Raw genomic sequence first — 23,157 nt, 5'->3', positions numbered from 1 at the left:
ACTCTTTAGTTAGACAAACTGTGGATTGTCCAGATCTTTCAGACTTGAGTGCAGCAAGTCACATGCTTATAATTAAGCTTATGGTTAGAACCAAGATGTAGATGCATCTAGGGTTTGCAGAGAGTACAAAAGGTGGCTGCAGTAGTAATTTTCTTGCACAAGGCAATTTAGCCTTCTTGAATATTAGCTTTCCTAATTAAAATGATATATTAAGATGACATATTTACATATATGTTTATGTGTAGAAAAAGAAGTTAAAAAACCTCTGAAAAACAAAGGCATATCTTCTGGTTTTCTCCTGTCAGTTTGATTTTTTTCCAAGAAGGAAAACTGGAAAAAAAACCCCCAAAAAAGTTAAATTCAGAGGGCATCACTGATTAAAAAAGAATCCATGTAATTACTAAGTATATTCCTTTGTTGCCTGCCTGAGGTGCTGAATCGTTCCCCAGATAATAGTGGAGCCAAAGCTAGCTGAGATTCTGTGTTTTTATTTTAGTCTGAGATATAATGACTATTTAAGAGGAAAATGCTTCAACTATTTGCTTGTTTCTGGCACTGTTACATGAGTTTCACAAGAAAAGCATCCAACATAACAGACTACTGTTTTTATAACATGGCTATCAGTAACAGGCTAAAAATATGTCTTGTGATTGAAGTGTTAAGTGCTGAATTGATTATTTTTATTAGCATTCACAGCTATTGGGAGTCGATTTATTAAAAGCTTCATTGCAGTAGCAATCCGGAAACATTTACAAGGATGCGCACTTTTAATGGAAGAGCTGAATTTCACTCTGGGCAAATGGTAAGGATTATTGAATGTCATTGATTATCTGCAGTTGTTCTTTGGTCTTTCAGAAAATACAGAAATCCAAAGCATATGTACTCTTGAAAATAATGGGTCCTGTGCTCTTTATGCAGAGATTTTGAGGAGAGGAGGGGAAAAGATATATATTGTACAACTGAAATTTGGTATTTTGGTACAGAAATGGTCCAGATGTACTACTTACAGGTTGGTTAGTGCTGAAGTGTGTCCCTGCAAGGAGCACTGTGTCCTGGCATGGCACGTGTGTGCCCCGTAACTTCATCGTACACTATCCAAATGATTCTTGTGGCCTCCTTACAAGAACCTTTGCTTATGTAAATCTCATTCCTCAAGCTCTTCCTGGGTAAGGTGTGGCCCTTGTGCTGCACTCCACAGCTTGGCAGCTCATTTCATTAGATGGGCTTTAATACTGTAGTTGCGTTGCCATGTGTGAGAGAAGCTTGGCATGTCACTGTAGGATATCTCCATCTCTTTATGACCCCAGTGCAGTGTTGAACAGCTTACATTTAACCCATAAGAGCTGGTATCAGCTGCCTCTTTTCAGGTAGTCATTAGTGGCTCCAGTGCTAGGAATGCTGTTAACTAACTTGTTTGACTTTGTCCTGACTAGAACCAATTATAAACTCGGTTACAAGGTCTTGTTCGTAGACCAGTAATTAGCCCAGGAGAGACAAGCAATTTCCTAAACTACTTTTTAGCTGTTAGTCTCCTCCTTAGCTGAGTTGTCAGATAAAAGCATCCACATGGCATAATGGCAGGGGCTGAAGGGCTGGCAGACTCTCTCCAGTGAGCTACTTAGCATGCACTTCAGTGAAGCATCACTCTGCGTTAGGCTGTTCTTTCTATGGATGCTCGAAGTTGTAAGTGACATCTTCAGGCTGCACCAATGTAGCCGTAACTTGGCCTGTGTCAACACAGGAAAACAATGCTATATACAAAACAGACCTTTTGCATTTAATTTGGCTGCTGCTTAATTGAAGCAATTTCCAATTCCTTCTTCTAGCAAGTGAATAATGAGAGTTTTTTGATTTCAGCACTCAGTTAGAAAATCATTGGTCTGTGCAATATTATTTAGAAAAAAAAAGGTATGTGGGTGGTAAGGAGAAAGAAAAACCTCTTTTCTCTCATGTTGTCTTCTGCACAAGTAGATAGTTCTATGAAAGTCAGAGCACATATGAGACAGGAACAGGCTTTCTGTAACTATCCCTGAAAAATGCTTTCAGTAGGCATTCTGTACAACTAATAAAATTGAGAGGATAATATAAATAAAGTAGAAAATTGCACAAATTAAAAGAAAAGCACGAAATAGCAAAATTAAGTCCGTCATTGTAGATGAAAGTTTATTAATTAATAGAAAGGGAAAAAATAGTGTAATACAGGTGCAATCTAGCTGCCAAAGAGACCCTTTTAAGCAAAGATAGGAAAATAAAAGTAGGCACAGAATATTTTATATGTGAAGCAAAAGCATGCAGACAAAATATGGAAATAGTGTTGAACTTAAACATAAACGTGGGTGCTTAAAAAACAAACCAAAAGAAAACACAACAATAAATGGGATATAGCTAATCTTTTGTTTCCTGCTAATGGAGTGGATGACCTTCTGGCTCTCATCTTGGCAGACAGTTAAGGAGCATTTCTTGCTGTCTCCAGTATGTAAAGGGTAGCTGCAAAGAAGGGTCACATTGGAAAGATGAGGGCTGATGGGTACAAGTCACTCCTGAGGAGTGATGATGAGTTCTTAAATTTCACTAAAGTCTGCTAGCACTTGGGCCATTGAGCTGACTGGGACCTTCAAGTACCACCAGTCCTTAGAAAGCCTCTAGTGCTGCAGACTTTCCTCTCTCTGTGCGTGAGGGCAAATGGGAAAGGCAAGAGTAACAAGGAAGCTGACTCCTTTTCAGCTGATGAAGGAGCTTTGATATGGTCAACAGAATTGCCATCAGGCATGTGAAAAAAGCAGCTTAGTTTTGCAGAGGAAGCAGATCAAAACCAAGCAATGATGTTTACAGTGAGTAAAAAAACCAGAACATAGAGCAATACAATTACTGGTTTAGGACAGCATAAAAGGATATGGACCACACCAAGTCTGCAAACCCATCAGGATTTACTAATGTGGGAGGAAGATGACTGATGTATTCCTTTATTAGTCCAACAGATAATCTCATGACCTCTGACTTATCTTGGAGACTTGTGATTTTTTAATTCTTGTTTTGTAAGGCTTTTTTAAGCCCATCACACCTTACAAAACTAAGGTTTTGTACATCCAAATGTGGCTCAGAGAAGTTTCCATGCTCAAAATTGTAAAATGGTCTTTTATCACATTAATCTCACTAGTATAACTCTGCAATGTTTTAGGCCAGTTAAGGACAGACAAGTTTTTACATTCAGGTAATTTATATGATAGCAAATTATGCTACTCCACTTTCTAATAATTTTGTATGCAGCAAATTTGAATTCAACGTACATAAATATGGTATTTTATTCACACCTGATTCATAAATACTCTGGTTTTACATTTATGAATCCTTCTTTCACATATCTGTAGCATTGCCACATTTGAAAATATGCTGTGGAAGTGGCACATGCAGAAGTGATAAGAGGAGACACTTCTTGTGCATTTCCTTGTTGCAATTTACAGTATGGAAGTAAGATACTTTCATTGGATTGGCTGTACTAATTCAGCTGGATATCTATGCCATAGGCTGAGTAAATGAGTAGATGAATGGCACAGGATGTTTTGGATGTAAAGTACATTTTCCATGCAGAGGAGGCCAGAATTTAAAATAGTTTCAGTAATGTCCAGTGTTAATTTTTTACTGAACTGGTATTAGTTATTAAATTTCTCAGAAAAGGAAACCAGAGTCTGACCAGAATTTGTCTAGTACTTTCATATGGTGGAGGTTTTTAAAAATTATTTTTATTTCTTTATTTTTATTTTGATATGGTTTGTTTTTTTAGCCCTGTATGAGCCCTGTGATGCTCCCTGTTCAGCACACCAGCTCCTAGGCATCAATTCCCAGATGATTCTCTTCTTTAGATGATGAGGGAGCTGAGGACTGTAGTGCAGGGCTGTGGATTTCATTCTGGAGTAAGGCATCCTAAAATAGACCTGCACTTTAGCAGTCCCATATTACCACAGTTAAATCACTTTGTGGTTCAGCTAAGTGTTGAAGCTCTCTTAGGAAATAGAACTTGGGGTCCCAATGCCTGTGTGTGCCTTCAGTATTTTGCTGAGTTTTACAGCTGAGAACACTAATCAGACTGAACTGTAGGCAGTCCTGTCAGGTGTTCATATGATTAAGCCAAACTTCTAATAACTTTTCCATGAAGATATATATTAAGAAATACTTGTGCAAAGGAAGCGAAGCAGTAAGAATATCTTAAGATTTGGATGAGATTCTAAACAGGGAATATTTCTAAGTTTACTACATTGTGCTTTTTCTTTATTTCAGCTGATAATAAGATTGTAAAAGCTGCTTTGCTGTGTCTCCTTGCCACAGCTAAGGTTTGCCTGGCCTATCCAGACCTAGCAAGTTAAAATGCAATGAAAGTTAGGGTTGACCTGAAGCCTGGTTCCTTTTTCTGCAAATCTAGCTGTGGTTTTTTATTGTTGAACCCCTTGCACTCCCTTCTTTTGCTTTAAAATCCTGTATAGTATTTAAGCTTCCTAAGCACCCCACGGGGATATAATCAAAGAGAAAAGCAGCTTGGGAAAGAGCCAAGAGTGTTTGTCTTGCTGCTGTATCACAGCCTCGGCCCTCCGTCAGCAGGGAAGTCAGCTCAAGGGAGAAGTCTGTCATCCTTCTTTTACCTTTATGAGGATATCTATCAATAATGATGCATGAGAAAAAATTTGATATAAGCAATAATTAGTTCTTTAAAACTATGCAAGATAGGTTAAAAAAAAAAAAAGCCGTTCTGGCAAAGGTAATGCTTTTAATGAGGTTTACTGATACAGGGTTTTATATGACCTTTGCAGAAACCAAAGTCTAGCAAAAAAAAAAAAAAAAAAAAAAAAAAAAAAAAAATCTTAAATGCCACTTAATTATAGTGACACCCGCTGGTGTTGATATATGGTAGGGTCTGTCAGCATTTCCATTATAAAACTTCAAGAATTTTTAATTTAACTCTGCTATAAAATCTGTTCTGGATTTGAAACATGCCCTACATGTTCTGCATTTAGGATCACGTTTCAGTTCAAAGAACTCTCTCTCTCTTTTCGTATTGCCCCTTAACCAGTATCTCTGATTGAATAATTATTTATATGCTAGGAATTTTTACTGATTCTACTGCTGGACAAATAGTTTTGGAAAGAGTTATGTGCCTTGAAAAAAGTCAAGACTTATGCAGTCAATTTGTAGTTAAAGTTATTCTCTTTCTCTTAAGAAATAAAAATGCTGTCCTGCTTCTTTCCAGAATCTTACTCTTTGTATCTCTTCTTTTTGTGGCATCACATAGAAGGAAGGGGTAATTTTATGCAGCTTCCTCATTATCATATAACCTTTGGATGTGGCGTTCGAAACAGGTGTGATAATGTAGTTGCTGTGCTTACAATTCAACTCCTGGTAATCTTAGGATGACACATTTCACATAGCACTTACACTTACGGGCTTTTCAGATTACCTCTATGATGGATGAGCAAGTAATTCATAGAGAATCAGTATTTGCCAACTTTAGCTTTCTGTTCTGCTCAGGAATTACCCATGAACAAGTTGTAGTTTGAATTGACCAAGTTTTTCTTTGTAGGCTTTCTATTCTTACTCTATGGTTTGTGCAAATTTTTTCTGTTCTCCATCTTTGTAATGTCTTTATCTGTATTATATAATCTATGTATGCATGTACATATACACATACATCCAGGCAGAATATAAATCTATTGTTTTCAGGATGATTATTTTATTTTCAGTGGTGACATCATGATCTTCTTTCATTCTGTGGCTCATGTGGATGCAACACCCTACAACAAGCTAATTACTATTAATTGGCATTATGAGCCACTCTCAGCTGTGATCTTCCTTTACTTTTTAACATTGCTCAAGGTCTGTGGACTAATTTCTGAATCTCAGTTTTAAGAAGGAATATCAACATGGGTATTTTTGTGGTGGTTTTCTTTTCTTTTCTTCCTTTTCCTTTTCCTTTTCCTTTTCCTTTTCCTTTTCCTTTTCCTTTTCCTTTTCCTTTTCCTTTTCCTTTTCCTTTTCCTTTCTTCTCTTCTCTTCTCTTCTCTTCTCTTCTCTTCTCTTCTCTTCTCTTTTCTCTTTTCTCTTTTCTCTTCTCTTCTCTTTTCTCTTTTCTCTTTTCTCTTTTCTTTTCTCTCTTCCTTTCCTTTCCTTTCCTTTCCTTTCCTTTCCTTTCCTTTCCTTTCCTTTCCTTTCCTTTCCTTTCCTTTCCTTTCCTTTCCTTTCCTTTCCTTTCCTTTCCTTTCCTTTCCTTTCCTTTCCTTTCCTTTCCTTTCCTTTCCTCTCCTCTCCTCTCCTCTCCTCTCCTCTCCTCTCCTCTCCTCTCCTCTCCTCTCCTCTCCTCTCCTCTCCTCTCCTCTCCTCTCCTCTCCTCTCCTCTCCTCTCCTCTCCTCTCCTCTCCCCTCCTCTTCCCTTTCCCTTTCCCTTTCCCTTTCCCTTTCCCTTTCCCTTTCCCTTTCCCTTTCCCTTTCCCTTTCCCCTTGCCTTTCCCCTTGCCTTTCCCCTTGCCTTGCCTTTTGCCTTGCCTTTTGCCTTGCCTTTTGCCTTGCCTTTTGCCTTGCCTTGCCTTTTGCCTTGCCTTGCCTTTCCTTGCCTTGCCTTTTTCCTTGGCTTGCCTTTTCCTTGCCTTGCCTTTTCCTTGCCTTGCCTTTTTCCTTGCCTTGCCTTTTTCCTTGCCTTTCCTTTCCTTTCCTTTCCTTTCCTTTCCTTTCCTTTCCTTTCCTTTCCTTTCCTTTCCTTTCCTTTCCTTTCCTTTCCTTTCCTTTCCTTTCCTTTCCTTTCCTTTCCTTTCCTTTCCTTTCCTTTCCTTTCCTTTCTTTTATTTTTTTCTTTTGTCTTTCCTTTTCTTTTCTCTAGTCTTTTCTTCCCTTTTCTTTTCTTTTCTTGTTGTCCTATGAGCGTTTAAAATTAAAGTAGCCAATGTTCTAGTTTGGTTAAACGTTTGCCTGCCTTATGAATGGTTTTGTAGTAACTATCAACTTAAAAAAATAAAAACGACTGAATGTTAGCTCACACTAGATGCTCTGCCACAAAGCACAGTTGACTGTTTCAAGCTGTCTTGGTATGGTTTTCGAAAAAGACAGAATTGCATCCTACTTGAAAGAAAAGGAGCCATTCCAGAGCCATTATTATGTAATTTTTTTTATATCTCCTAAAATAAACCAGATTAATTTTCTTTCTCCTTCTGTTTTTCATGAATAAAATTTCTAAGTGATTTGTTATCAAACAGGATATGTAATGCATGAAAAGATTCTTGTATGTTGCTGTATCTTTTACTTTGAAATGTTAAGTACATCTATATATAGCGAGCAGGTGTATTTTAATGTGTGTATATGTATGTATTTTTCCCCAATTTAGCTTTCCAGCAGCATGTGCTGATTAGAGAAATTATAGGAAAATCTGATGATTACTGGAAAAAAATTTGTCCGTAAAGAGATCATTTCAAGGGCAAGAGAAACTTCTAATGGCTTTCGTCATGAAGCCTTGAGTGCACAGGGAATTCAGTAGAGGTTTTCTCTGAATAACGATCTTGGTGTGCAACTGATTGGCTTGTATTTACCACTATTCTTATGTTTTGATAGCTGATAAAGGTGAGTAATCCTACTGTGATAAGTCACTTCTTAGTGTGTGTTTCTCTTTCAGAATGTGGATGTAGCTCCAATTAATACTAATTGGATTTATGGAAGAAAATATCCTTTAGTACTTTGATGCTAGGTTAGTGTGATGATGCTATAAGAGCTACATATTGTGGATCATGTATGATCAGTACATACAGCATAGTCAGTAATAGTGCCAGTAAAAACTACCTGGTTTTCTCCTTTTTTTCATTGTTTATTAAATACATACAGAGCAAAAATAATGTTTTGTAAGCCAGTCTTCTATTAAACTGAATATAGGGCCTGGTCTATCTTAGCCTTATAACTGTGTGATGAACTATATTAGAATATATATATATAAAAAAAGAAGGAATGAGGTTTTGGGGAGTGTGCAGTGCCAGCAAGTGCAGGTACATAAAGAACATTAGTTGTCCTAAGGGGTGGTTTAAAGAGAATTACATGGAAAGCTGAGCCTTTGAGTAACTGCTTACATGTGCACTTAGCTGTGAATAAGAGCTGATCAGCTGCAGAGTGGAAAGCTGCCACCTGTTTTGGATAGGAGTTGAAGCTGCGAGAATAAAATAAAAGCCTGTATATTTATCTGTCTTACAGTTCCTGGTAGCTTATTAACATCATTAGTATGCTCTTTAAATGTCAAATGCAGAAATGTGTATCTTTTGCTTTTCATAGAATACTGACTTTCTTGGGTTTTATCTTTATAGAAGAGGTTTGCGTATGCATTTTTGTGTGGACTTAGCATCAATTACAAGGTGTTTGTGACCAGCTGGGAAGCTTGATTTTCAGCACAGCCCGGAAAAGAAAGCTTTGCACTTTGGTTTATAGTACTAAAATACAGTTTTGTTTATAGTACTAAAATATATAGTATAAATTCTGGGGTCATGGACGACAGTAGGTGTATGCCAAAATCTGTGCAGGCTTGTGACTGTCGAGACACATGAACATGCCTGCATAATTTTGCAGTAAAATTCAGTCATGTTATGTACGCACTGGCTTTCTGAGTTGTACCACACTTGTTTAGATTTTACCACCTTCTGAATTACAAAAAGCAAAACTCCAAATATGTTACAAAAATGTATTTATAGCTCTTATCTACTTTGTTATTGTGGAGGATGGTAATGCATCTTCTTTCTACAAGCAAGTTACATATGCTGTATGCATCCGTAGGTGGTGTTCTTGTATGTTCAGGGATCTGTCTATTCACTAATTTAACATAAAATGATTTAGTAGTTCTGTTTATTTACAAAAGTTAAGCCAAACCCAGCTAATGGTGTAATGAATGTTTAAAAAAGATACACTCTTAGTCATGCTGGGGAATAGATTACCCTGAAATGTTGTGCAGTACTTTCAGGAGGTTTTCAAGGCCTTTCTAGTTAAAGCCCTAAGTTGGTGTGGGCTCTCAGCTGGTCAGGAAGGAAGGTTGGACTGGGGGGCTCCTGAGGGCCATCGCAACTGGATTGTCCTGTGGTCATGACATGGAGAGTGCATCCTCTGAGGAGATGCCAAGAACTCCTGCACAATTGTACTCTCCTGTATTTGATGCTGTGAATACCATACAGCAACCCCATGTATTTGTGCCCTCTCTGCCAGCATCTCTTCTGTCCTGGAGTTCTGCAGGAAGGGTGGGTTGTGCTGGATTTCTCTTGATCGCTTACATGAGGAACTGCTGCCTTAGGGATTCCCTCCAGAGAAGGCAGTAGCAGCAGCATTGTACAGGTTATGAAGCATCAGTTCACCGAAACACTGAGGGATCTATTCTTTCTCAGAATATTTTCCTTGGAGTGATTTCTGTATCACTCATAAAGAAACAGAAGCTCTGACTCCGCATTTGAACACAAGGTATCAGAAAGAATAGAATAAGAGTAAGAGTAAGAGTAAGAATAATAAGAAGAAAGAATACACTAGAATAGAAAATAATAGAATAGAAAAGAAATATTATGTAGTCTGTGAATTCCTTATTCCCCTATTCATTTACTCCTTCTCTCCCTGCTCTATCTGCAGTAAAATTAACAAAGAGCATAGGACTTGTGGGGTGTCCCTGCCCATGGCAGGGGGGTTGGAACTAGATGATCTCAAGGTCCTTTCCAACCCTAACTATTCTATGATTCTATGATTCTATGACTTTACACTCCATCTCATCTCAGAATTAACCTCCAATTAGAAAGCTTATTCACACAGTAGCTAATGAGAGTGGTCAATGGAACCCACAAATTTCTGTAATGATGTATAATAGAACTATACACCATACATCCCATAGTCGGAGCCACATCTAATGTTGAGGCAAACTGTAGGTCCTGCATTTGTGGATTTCGAGACTGTGACTGTCATAAACATACTGAAATCCTCACCCTCATTGCAGCAAAACTGTTAATATCCTGATTCCTTTTCTTTGTATCACTGTGTATTTTTGCTAGATGCTTACAAAGTCTGAGAGATTTTTTGTTTTAGCAATGCATAATGCCCATTTTAAATGCTTATGTTTCAGCCTTCTCCCAGAAACTTTCCCTCAACACCTGAATTTTGAGTTTGTATGCTTTCCCTTTCTGCTTCTTTCCTAGGCCAAATAGAAGAGGGGTTGTTACAAACAATGTGTATGTGGGAGTTGGATATTGTACCATGTTTAAAATCAAATTTCAATGCTTTACTGGACATGTACTAGCATGAGGAAAATACTTGGATGTCAAAATCAGATATGATCCTGGGAAAGAGTTATTTTCTGTCTATAAAAGCATAGTGTAAACAACTGGGCTAGATGCAGCAAGGCTTTCTCACAGCAACACCCAGTACCAACAGTGGCAACTGCCAGTCCTGAAGAATAGAACTTCATCATTGGGAGGTACTTCTTGAATAGCAAAAATCATGATTGCATTCAAGGCAGCACACCTGCACACACATACATTGTGCTAGTTTCTTCTTATCCTCAGGAAAATTACTTTTTGAAGACAAAGAGAAGGATCTAAATTGTTTATGAGCTCTTCTCCTTACTGGTGTGGTGTTGATATTTACTTGCCTGTGGATGTGAAAAGCTGCTGTTTTGCAAGCACTGTTGGTTTTGTTTTAAGAATGGTGAGAAGTTCGAGGGTCAAAAAAAAAAAACTTAACCACTTGAATGCTGACTCATCAGTGAGAAACACATCAAAGCATGACATCCACACAGCTATTGTGTAATTTTGGAAAATACAAAATTTGGAACATTGGAAGTTCTACTTCTCCTAAAAGTTAGGCAGAGTTGTTTTTTATTCTGTGTATGATTATTTCAGAGAATCATAGACTCACAGAATGGTTTGGTTGGAAGGGACCTTACAGATCACCTACTTCCAAACTCCTCCCATGGGCAGGGACATCTTCCATGAGACCCATCCTTGAACACTGCCAGGGATGGGTCAGCCACAGCTTTTCTGGGCAACCTGTGCCTCACCACCCTCACAGTGAAGAACTTCTTCCTAATATCTCATCTAAACCTCCCCTCTAGCAGTTGAAAACCATTTGCAACAGTAGTTCACTGATCTATATGAATTTCTAATTATCTGGAGGTATTCAGGCATTTAAATGATGTGGTAGACAAATCAGATTTTTTTCTCAACTTTATGGTGGGATTCCAGTCTAGAGTTACCTCCACAGTGTTTGTTAAATTGCACTAGAATACATTGAAAATACATTAACACATAAATGCTTTAAAAGAAGCATACGTAAATATTTTATTAATGCAGAGGATTTTTATTTTTATTTTCATCTAGCTATAAATGGCTTCTTTTGAAATATAAGTAATGGCAAATACAAATAAAACATATTAAATATTGCTGAAATTAATTTAAAATGCAGACAACGAAGTCCCCAGTGGTTATTATAAAATGTAGAAAAAGTAGGAAATCTGATGGTTTTGGACCAACTTTTTTTAAACTGATGAGATTCTATCGAGGATAAATGAGATGAATACCGATATAAATCTCAAGTAGTGGCCCTAAAGTTGTCGTATTTTCTTTGCTCTGAATTAGACGCAACCTGTATCTGCTGAACAGGGTAACATTTTAATTAGTTTTGTCTTTGAGATGACTTTAGTTTTGTCTGCCAGAATGCAAAGGATGAGTAAACCTGCTTTAGCTGATAACTGGCCCAATCCAGGCAGTATGACAGTAGATCATGAACTGAGGACGGGAGACGACAGCTCATGTCAGAGGGCTCTGCGTGTGACTGTCCTGTTCTAATAGTGATGGTCACCATTAACTTTAAATTCTTTTGGCTGTCATAGAATTATTAGTATTTAACATTTATTGTTGCTTGAATAAACAGCTGATTCCCACTTAAGAAACTGAAACTGGTTGCTGTTCATATTTCATATGAAAATCTATAGATATTTTTTTAACTCAAAATGTTTTCCTACATTAATTCTAGGTTGTAAAGAATTTACCCCAAAGCTTTCATGAAATTACATTACTGATGCATCGTTTAAGAAAAACATTTTCTTAGCACATTTTAGAGAAAACATCAGTTCGGTATACCATGCATTTTTCATGTCGCATTAGTGACTCGCATACTTTCTGCAATTTAATCCCATTTTACTTCATTTCCCACAATCATTTGGTGTTGGAAAAGGTTAGCATGTAGGGGGATAATGCCCAGCAACAATCTAAAGGTTGTTTTGGGGGAGGTTTCCAGCTAATGCGGCCTCATGTTCTTCAGTTTCCCAAGCCTCCAGTGCCCTCATATCTCCATTCAGGAGATACGAATTTGCACACAAATGCAATGAGAACTCCTCCACCTTCCTAGGAGAAACAATACCTGCTGGGTGGGGATGGTCACCTATGATGCCTGCTCTGGCCGGACTGAAACTAGCCAGTTGATTCAGTTCCCAGCATCTCTCTTCCTCACTGCCTTCACACCAACTTCTGTATTAAACCATGTGAAAATAATTTTTTCACTAAGTATCTTAGAATCAGAAGTCTACTGCTACTTGCCATGATCTTAAAGCTTCTTGTGAAATTTGACTTCTACTAACTAGCAGGCTCTTGCCTGCAAGCCCTTCCCTGACCGGGCTGATTCTCAGGTATCCTGCCAGTTCACTAAGATTATTTTTCCTTTATTCACATCATTTGTTCTAATATTCATGTCCTTAAATCTGTGCGGGAGCTATAACAGTTTACCTTGTCAAATCTTTAGTGTTTGGTGTGCTCTTAATGTCCTCCAGCGTTTTGACAAAGGGCTGCCTCCTCCACAGCTCCAGAAGTAATTAATGCAGAGATAACATGGCTGGTCACTAAGGTTATTGGTCTTGGGTTTTGACCACTCTGGCAATAGAGGGGAAGACCCAGTTTCCACTGCTTGAATGTTGAATGTTATTGTTTTAAAGCAAAGCTGTTTCTGAAAAGCCAGTCTTTCTAGTTGACAGTCACCTGTAGCGCTTCTTCATCCTGAGGTTTGAAGTGCACTTCTCTGGAGCTCTAAAGAGAGCTGGCTTTGTTTAGCCTTAAGAAAGGAAGGCTCAGGAGTCTTTATCACCATTTTCTAATATTTAGAGGGTAGCTACAAAGAAGACAGAGACAAGTTTGACATGTTACTCCTTGAGAGATTCTGGTTGGACACAAGAGGAAAATTTTTCACACAGAGAGCTATCAGCCATTGGAATAATCTCCCCAGGGAAGTGGTGGATTCCCCAACACTAGACACTGTTAAGATTCGGCTGTACAGGGTGCTGGGACATCATGTCTAGGTCATACTTTGCTTAGAAAGGTTGGAGCAGATGATCCTTTAGGTCCCTCGCAACCTGGGATTCTATGATTCTAGTATGAATTTTGTATCAAGAAGTCTTCTGCAAATAACTGGTGTGCTCTGCAAATAGAAATAAGGTGGCAGGATCAGTAACAGTTGGTCCTTCACTTTATGCCAAATTATATTATGTACCTTTAAGATATGTGGGTAAGTTAGAAATCCCTGGAAGGAAAAGGGGAGATTTATTTTGCACAGGAAGCAATTACGCATGCTTTAACAGAGAAGCTTCCAGAGAGGAAATATTGGCCCTTAAAAGAAGTTTCACTATGAAAAACTGATTTACTCTGCAAAAGAAACATTTAAAACTCAGCTATGTTCTTTCTGATATAAAATTTTACTAAATAGTCTCAAATTATAAAGGAAAATGTTGTTGAAGCTGTTCTGATTTAATGAACTCAGTCACTATGAGGAGGAAATACATTTCCGCAATGAGTTGAGCAATGGCCTGATGCAATTCACAGTGGTGGGATATTTGGTTTTAGCTTTTTAGTTTCATCATAAAGTCATAACTGCCTGCAGTCACAGGCCTGATGCCGTGTGAACATGCTGGAGTCAGTGAGAGTTTGGGGCATGCATTCGGATCTAGTGTGCTGATATCTGCACAAACTCTGTTTCTTATTAACTTGTAGTTTAAAGATACTGAACTTTTAAATAAACCAAAACTTACTACTAAGTGCACTCCATACATTAGCTTTATGAACACTCAGTCTGAATAATTTTGCAGTCCCTTTGGTGCCAACATCTTTGTTTAACTAACGCTCTATATTATTGCTTTCAAAAATGTACTTGTGAAAATGCCTTGTGTTGCTGCTGTAGCTTAAAAGTGCCATTATTTAACACTTTTCTGTGGCTGATTTTTCTCTTTATAATTTGTGCAGATTTGCCTTCTCGTTGCAAATAGTTCAGGATTGTAAATGCCACAGAGGATCCTAGCTACCACTAATGGCATGGAGCTGCATAGAGAGCATATGTAAAAAGGGATGTCAGTGTTTGAGAGCTGGTGACAGTTCATTTTTTTTAAAAAACCTTTAATTTATAATAAACCAATACCAAACCCTGGGGACTGTACTGTAGGGAAAAGCAGGTATGGAAATGGCGAGAGTAATGTAATAGTGGATCTCTCCCTTTCTTTCTTGTATCCATTGAAAATATGTTGAGGGGAAGTTTCCAGCAGGGATGGGTCACCCCTTCTCCCCTATGAGTACTTATCAGAAAAGAGCAATTTGGGGTATGAATATCTGAGGGTAGTGCCTTTTGAGTCTTGTGATTTTTAATTTATGGCATAAACATGTCAGAATAAAAATCTATGGATTCGTGTCTTCATGTTTTGAAAAATCCAGATGAAATATCAACAGGAAATACGATGGGTTTTAAAACTGTACTGCTTGTTATGAAATATGTTACTATTTTTTGGGAGGTTATTTTCCTCACAATTATAGTGGAAGCAAAAATAGATACATACTTCAATAATTTGGAATCCATAGATGCTTTTGGTGAATACAATATAAATGGAACTCATTTTCTTTTTTTAGGTAGATACAGCTGCAGTTGCTTTTAGATATTCAAAGGCAGTAACCTCTGTGAATGACATTTAAGGAATATATCTAAAAATGCATACTGGAGTCTTGTAAACCGGTAACGAATTTCATATGTCATCTAACAGATAAAAATGCTGTATGTGAAGCAACTGTAAAGCTTGCAATAGAAAACTGTTTTTTAAAGCTAAACAGCTGAGGGCAGCTGCTCTGATATTATACTAGATATAAAGATTTAACCATCACTGCTGTGAAAAATGTTGTATTAGTTGTAGGAGACCAGAATTTTTTATTTTTTTCTTTTAATATGCTCTTTCCTTTTGAGTGACAACAATCTCAACTTTGAAAAATAAGTATTTTATGTGAGGTAACCAAAATAACCCAAGCTGGATTCGTTCTGCTTGATGCAACCTATTCAGTAAGGCTGAAGAGAGAAAATGTGCTTTTGGGTCTCATGGAGGGGCATTGATCCTGAGTTGTGAAGTCCAGGAGAGTTTATTCTTGCAACTGGTTGCAGCAGAAGTATCTTTGCGCACTTTTTGCCATGGTTACAAAGGCTCAGGGAGAAACTTTGCAGAGTTACTCCGTTGGCTCTATGACAGCTGGGAAACTCCCTCATCCTGAGGTTATTCCTTGTCAATCTCGTTCTGCTAGCTTCTGTGCCTCTTTATGTGGCTGTGACAGTATGAAGCTCCCAGACTGCAGAGCTGGATTCACCATTTCAATGTCTTTGTTCTGCAAAATATGTATATAAGAATAGATAATGGATAAGATATGGAGACCTACATGCTTGAGTCCTGGTACAAAAAGAAGAAAAGTAATGGAAAAAATGAATTAAAGGTATTTTTAATTACATAATTCCATTAGTAAAACATTCTTTTATCCCAAGAAAATGGAGCATTAGCCACATTTTGAATGGAGAATATTAAAAGAAGCCTGTTTTTTTCCCTGCAGTCTGACAGGAAGCAGCAAGTGATTGCAGAGCAGAAAACTGTGCTACAACAAACACATTCCAGCCGTTCCTTCACCCACCATTCTCCTGCCCAGAGTTAAGGGGAGGCACAGGAAGGGAAAGTACCAGGGAAGCTTACATCATGGCAGTGTTTGCAGCGAAAAGTCAACAAACGCACACCACGCAGTGTCAAATGTGTGCTTTGTGGTGTTCTGTAGAGCTCGGGATGTTTATCCTCAGTTTGTAAATTAGCCTCTGGAGCAGCCTTCAGGCCTAGAAGGGCTGCAAATGCTGGCTTCATGCCAGGCAGGAGAAATTAATTCCTTGCTCCATATGCAAACATCTTTTTACTCTTGGTTAAGGCAATATAGGCAGAGGGGGCTAAAAATGCAACTTGGGATAAGACAGCATCTTTTGTCCTTTGGTTGCTTTCCATGGAGAAGAATAGGATCCTGCAGAAATGTGGATTGACCACAGAGCCAGGGAAGGAGGAAAGGTGCTTCTTGATCCATGTAATTTAACACAATGCTGTATGAGTGACCACTGGAGTCAATGGCTGCAGAAAGCCACACAGAAAGCCATCACTTTGTGACAGCAGCAGAGAATTGCTGTTCTGATGGATGCCAGTTTGGCTTCTCATGCTCTTTTTGGTGATTCTGCAAAGGCTCAGGTTTTAACAAGTAACTTTACGGGGCCACAGCTTTCTGACAGGCATTAGGGGGTGTGTCTTCTGATTTTGTACCTGAACCTGAACTCTAACACTTAGGTACAAGTAGTGATGTGCAAATCAGGAATTCAAAACTGCAGCTTCTTGCCTTCGTCTGTCTCTCATCTTACTAAAAACTTAGAATTTCCAGATTTGATGGTGAAGAGGATTCCCAGGGGCTGTTACAACACAGTATCTTTCACATGAATTTAAGTGGATTAATGAAAAAATGCTATATGCTTTTTTTTTTTTTTATAGTGCAAGTAGACATGGTTCAGTGTAGATATTTGCCTTTTATCAATAATGGGGGTAAGAGATGCTTAATGTACATTTATTTACCTACTCTTACATTTTTTCATAATTTCTAGAGATCAGTTTGAAGCTTTCCATTCTTCTCTGGCAAAGTATGTATCTGCTTGTGGATTAAATGAAATAGCTTGATGTGGAATTTAATAATGTCTTAGTTTTCATCTATGTTTTTAAGCATTCTTCCTTAGTGTTATCTTTAAAAACTTATTTTGGCTTTATTTTTCTTTTCAAGTTAGTCTTCCCTAAAGTGTTGCTCCTTGTCTCAGCTGACCTGTACCTGAGCAGAACGATGCTATGTTGGGTGACTACTCCTGTTGTCATCTGTGAGGAAAGTTTAACATTTTAATATGTGGCATCATTCCCACAGCTGTCATTGCTGTCTGCAAGTTTATTCTCAGCACAGTGTGAAGCTTTCAGCCATGCAGAAGGGCAACACTCTCACTTAAATTGCTAAGACATGAGTTTTAAATTCAGTTTTCTCTTGAGCATAATAGAACTTGTTACCAGGTCTTCTTACCTCCTCAGATTTAAGATTGGCATTCACTGCTGAGTGAATTCTGGGCCAGTCTTCTTACAGTCCTGCATGAATATGCTTTATTATAACTCTGAAAAGATCTTCTGCTTAGAAAATTGTTGCATGTTGATTATGAACTATTGAAGTCAGCCATCTAAAAATACAAATATTTTTTTTAACACAGAAAGCTTGTGTTACCACATAGACTAATTCTGAGGGGCAGAGAAGAATGCTGCTTTGTCACTTGAAAACAGAGTACTTCCTTATGTATCTTTGCATACTTATCACAGTCTGGTTGCTCTTACCTTCCGTAAATAGAACATGGTTCCAGTTATTTATCTGTGGTTTGAGCACACAAATGTATGTGTACAAGCAACCATGTGCTTGCACATCAATAAGAACGATCTTCCAAAGTTACACTGATGTGTACAGTTACAGAATGCCTTTGGGAATGTAACTTGGTGTCAGGTATACTGTCGGAAACTGGGAATTATCTGAAAGTATCATCTGGGATATCAGAAATTTGTGGCTCCACAGACATCAAAAAATTTGGTCAAGAAGTAACCCACTTAAGAAAAATATGAAAATAACTGGCAGTAGAAGAAACAACAGGGGACTGAATAAAGAATAGAAAAGAGGAAGTAAATGGCAGTGAATATCAGATGAGAACATTTGTAGGGGAAGCCAGAGGGATCAGTGCCATGTTGTGAATTCCCAGGTTTTGTGGCTGTGATGGCAGCAGCTGCAGCTCTGGACTTCCTGGACCGTGTTCTCCAGCTTCTCACACTGGTGTGGTTCCTTTGTGTTCTCTTCTTCAGCTCTTGAAATCAGGGCTCAAATCTTTCTCCATCGTTTGAAGTACACTGCATTTACTTAAGCTTATTCTCTCCAAACCTTCTGTGATGATTCCTGCTCTGTGTCTTGGGCCAGCCATGTACACATGCTTGCAGGCTCTAAAATGTCAGAGCCTGCTGGTGGGATATTTCACTTTGAACTGCAGAGACGGCAGAAATATTTAATAAACTGATAGGTATTTGAAGCAAAAAAGAGATGTATAGTTGTTGATGCAGAAATTCCAGAAAAAAATTTAGTAAGACACCTATGAAAATATTGCATGAGAGAGAAGTAAGGCTCAGGTAGCTAAAGGTTTCATTGTCTGAAAGAAGCTTGAGCTGTGGTTTTCTGAGCTTGTGTATCAGCCATTATCTGCTCATACTAGGACTTTTCAGCTAGCTTGTATGTGTAAAAAATTCCAAGAGCAGAAGGTGGAAATTAGTGGTCGTATAAAACCGGTTCTTCCAGCCTTAGACTGATGTGAAACGAGTATTAGCCCATGGCAGGTTCAAAAAAGGGTTACTTTTTTATTCCAAGGAAACGTAATTTCATTGAAGTTATTTTTTCCCCACCAGGCAGAGGTTCTCCATTTTCAGGGCATTCCAGCCACCACAGAAGGTACCGTGGATGCCTTTAGTCTGCAGAAAGTTAATGCAAAGTATAGATGCCTGACTGATGCAAATGCTTCGGTCTGGGTGGAACAGCTGGACGAACAAGCAGAACAGGACCTGTTCCTTGCAGACTCTGGTCTGCATTTCTTATATAATTCCTGCTTTGCTTCTCTACAAAGATCCCTTGCCAGTTCCAAGTTGATCTCCTTGCTAATTCCCAAGTTAAATATTTGTTCCTGAATGGTTGCAGAACTAACAAGTTTCCTGGATCCTTTCCATCTCATGTTTGAAGCTGACATCACCATCTTCTTCAGTGAATTACTCCTCCTCAGAGGCTGACCTCCGACACCAGATTGAGTGCTATTTTTTAGCATTTAAGAACACTGTCTTGTGTTTCTGGAAAGATGCACACAGGCAGAAGATTTCATAGATTTCAGAGATTCTTCAGTCATTTGCCGTTTGTTGTCCTTTAGAATTTTAAAAATTTTTTTGTGTGTGTGCTGGACACACGTAATTTGTAAATTGGTTCTCACTTGCAGATTCTGCTGTATCTGGAATCTCTGTTTCTGTGCCAGAGATTTGTGAGCTGTTGGCTTTGTACTTTTTCTCTGTTTCCCTCCCCCTGCTTTATAGTCTTCAAACAAATCTGGTGAAGGTTGCATTCCTTTCATTCCATATTTGTGGAATAAGGGGCTGATCTTAGTTATGATTTGGTTTTATGGTAACTCCTGTCTTACTCAAACCAAAGTAACATTTTCTTTCCATTGCTTAGAATTGCACAAGTTGTATCTATTGCTCAAAAAAAAGGGCAGAAAGGACCAATGCTTTTGCTAGGGTAAATTTAAGGCTTTTTTTTTTTTTTTTCTTTCCTATTATTAAATCCTACTGTCATCCTAATTCAGGGGTGGGCTTGAGAGGTGGGCCTGTGCAAACCTCATGGAGTTCAATACTGCCAAGTGCAACGTCCTGCACCTGGGTCAGTCAGGACAATCCTGAGGCTTTGTGGAGACTGGATTGAGAGCAGCCCTGAGGAGAATAATTTTGGGGTGTTGGTTGATGAGAAGCATAACATGAGCCAACTTCAGTGTGCACTTGCAGCCCAAAAAATGAGCTGTGTCCTGGGCTGCATCACCAGCAGCATGACCAGCAGGTTGAGGGTGGTGATCATGCCCCTCTACTCTGCTCTTGTGAGACACCACCTACAGAGCTGTGCCCAGCTCTGGGGCCCCCAACATAAGAAGGATGTGGACCTGTTGGAGCGAGTCCAGAGGATGCCATGAAAATGCTCTGAGGGCTGGAGCACCTCTCCTGTGGAGACAGGCCGAGAGAGCTGAGCTTGTTCAGCCTGGAGAAGGCTCTGGGGAGATGTTAGAGCAGCCTTCCATTGTCTAAAGGGGCTGACAAGGAAGCTGGATGGGGGCTTTTTGTAAGAGTGAGTAGCACTAGGCCAAAGGGAAATGGCTTTAAACTGAAAGAGGGAAGATTTAGATTAGATGTTAGATAAAAGTTCTTCCCTGTGAGGGTGGTAGGGCGCTGGTGCAGGCTGCCAGAGAAGCTGTGGCTGCCCCATCCATATCAGTGTCCAAGGCCAGTTTGGACAGGGCTTTGAAAAACCTAATCTAGTGAAAGGTGTCCTTGCCCAGGGCACTGGGTTTGGAACTGGATGAGCTTTAATGTCCCTTCCAACCCAAACTATTCTGTGATTCTGACTCTATTGTATCTTCCATTGAGAAGATTGCCGAGTGTTATTATAGAACTCATGATTTCTTCTTTGTTCAACATTGGCATTTGTGTAGTACAGACATGTAGAAATTAATAACAGTCAATAACAGTCAGAAAATCTTCCAAGAGAAGCAGTTGAAGACAGGTTGGTATCTAGGTTGGGAATCTAATTTGCTGATCAACTTTTCAGTGACTCAGCTTCCCTATTTTGGAGTTAACAGTAAGATATTAAAACTAGATTATATTTATGTGAAATCAAGTTACATTGTTGAAGGCATATAAAAAAATGCTCATATCCTGCTTTAAATATAGGTGGTTTTTTTTTTTCCTCACTTTGAATAACTTCTGAGTCCATAAGAACGTAATTGACTTAAATGAAATTGCTCAGGGATAAGGTAGTAGTGCTTAGATAAAATAACAGAATATGCTGATCCAAGTAAAATAGTGAAACTAGTCAATTCAGGATGCTCTCAGGAGCACAAAATCCTCAGCTATTACCTATTTTGTATAATAAGCTAGAGATCTGACAAAATGCCATTTCAGTGTCTGCCCAGGTGTTTCTACTGAATCACCAGGAGTGTGAAGGCAATGAGGTGTTTTCTTGTAACATTTACAAGTTTCATGTGTAGAAGCATTAGTTAGAGATGAAAAGTCTTTAATTCGTTTTAAATAGAAGAAACTCTTTGGTAGTGGTTGAATAAATAAATACTGCTTGAATCAGTGGAATCATGCGAACAGAAGCATTTTGTTGTATGAGGATTACTTAGGTTTGTCACTGGTACAACGGTGTTCAAATTACCTGTTCTTTATAGTAACTCTTATTTTACAGCAAATACTAGAAATTAATTTCTTAGGCTATAAAAGGTTTAGAAATACGTAACTAGACAATAAACAAGGTTATCACACTGTTGGAAAGTCATTGTTTTGCTGAGCGTGTTTTAGGATCTGAAAGAGGATGTACAGAAGTCCACATAGTAAAGGATGCTTGGTAGTTTGGATTACATAGGAAACCAGTAGTGAAACACCCAGTTTTGAATTCCAGAGTTGGTTTTGGGAGTCATCTTGATGCAATAATGGAGTGTTCATGCCTGTATGAACCTAATAATTATTTACAGTAATTTAATACAACATGTATGCCATCTGTTACAAGTAGAACCTTCCAAATGCTTTCTGTTAACAGGGCAGTGGTGAAGAAGTCTGACCAGGAAAGGAATTCTGCCAGCCACACAAAGACCTGATAGCATTTGTGGTGAAATAAACTGCTCTTTTTGGAGACTGGAGGAAAATCCTTTCTGTACAGCTGGTGAGTTTTTGTTTTTACAGTCAGAACAGATGCACTGACTAGGGAAGCCATTGATAATGGTTTTCTTTAACTCATGCTAGAGTCATTAGCTGTTAGATTCTGTTAACAATAAACTTTCTTATTTAAAGATGCTGATTGCAGGCCAGCTTTCCAAGGAAAAAGTTACATAGTGTTAAAACTTTGCCTAAGTGAAAGCTTGCCCAAAATGATCATAAAAAGTAAAACCATTCCCTCCCCCATCTACTTTGTGGCCATTAAAACCTGGAGAAAACTTAAAGCACATGGCCACTTCTTTACAGTTTTAATTGAGTCCTACAAATTTGTGCCAGTTAAACGTATAGAGAATGTAGGTCTTTGTGGCTGTTAGGCATGTTCATTCTTCTTGAAGCACTGGCTGTAAATCCAATTTTATAGATTAAAGACTTCTAGCATAATGTAGGTACCTGTCAACTTATGGAAGCTCAAAAATATCTCTCTGGCTGTGACATGTTTTTCAGCAACTCGGAGCATATGTATGTTTTTAGATACCTTTTAGCTTTTTTATATTTTTTTTTCAGGACTTGTCTGTCACCTCAGCTTGTTGTGCTAGCTGCAATACAAATAATAAAGTACATGCTGTTCACTGGCTGGCTTATTAATATGCAGCGACGGCTTGCCATTAGCAGTTAATAATATAATATCTCTCCACTCTGCAGAAAGAAGTCAAAAGGCAGCACTATTGCCACTCTGAGGAGCTGACAAGATGGGCTTTTTTACTGTTACTGAGCCGGGTGCAATTAGAAGAGAGGGAGAGAGATGATATTCATAGAATCATAGAATGGTTGGGTTGGAAGGGACCTTAAAGATTATCTGCTTCCAACCCCCCAGGGATACATTCCACTGGACCAGGTTGCTCAAAGCCCTGTCCAGCCTGGCCTTGAACACTGATAGGAATGGGGCAGCCACAGCTTCTCTGGGCAACCTGTGCCAGTATTGACTGTAAAAGAAAGGAGAAGCCCTGTTTTGTCAGAAACTAAACAAGAAGTAGACTTTATGGTAAAAGGGTAAAGCTGCCTCTCCTAGACTGAGTGCTACAGGATTTGCTATTACCAGTGTAGATGGCTGCTTATCTTGATTTTATCCAGGAACTCAAACTTGGTCAAAAGCCTTTAAGTGGACTACGAGATGTCTTACTTCAGGACATGTCTGCGTGAACACATTGGTGTCACTGAGAGTTATCATTTTATTAAAGACAAATGTTTTGGTGCAAGATATTGTGGAGCTTGAGGTGAATGAAGTACATTGCTAG

The sequence above is a fragment of the Psittacula echo genome, assembly GCF_963264785.1.
Source record: "Psittacula echo genome assembly, chromosome: 6".
Lineage (NCBI taxonomy): Eukaryota > Metazoa > Chordata > Aves > Psittaciformes > Psittacidae > Psittacula > Psittacula echo.
This window is presented reverse-complemented; position numbering follows the sequence as displayed.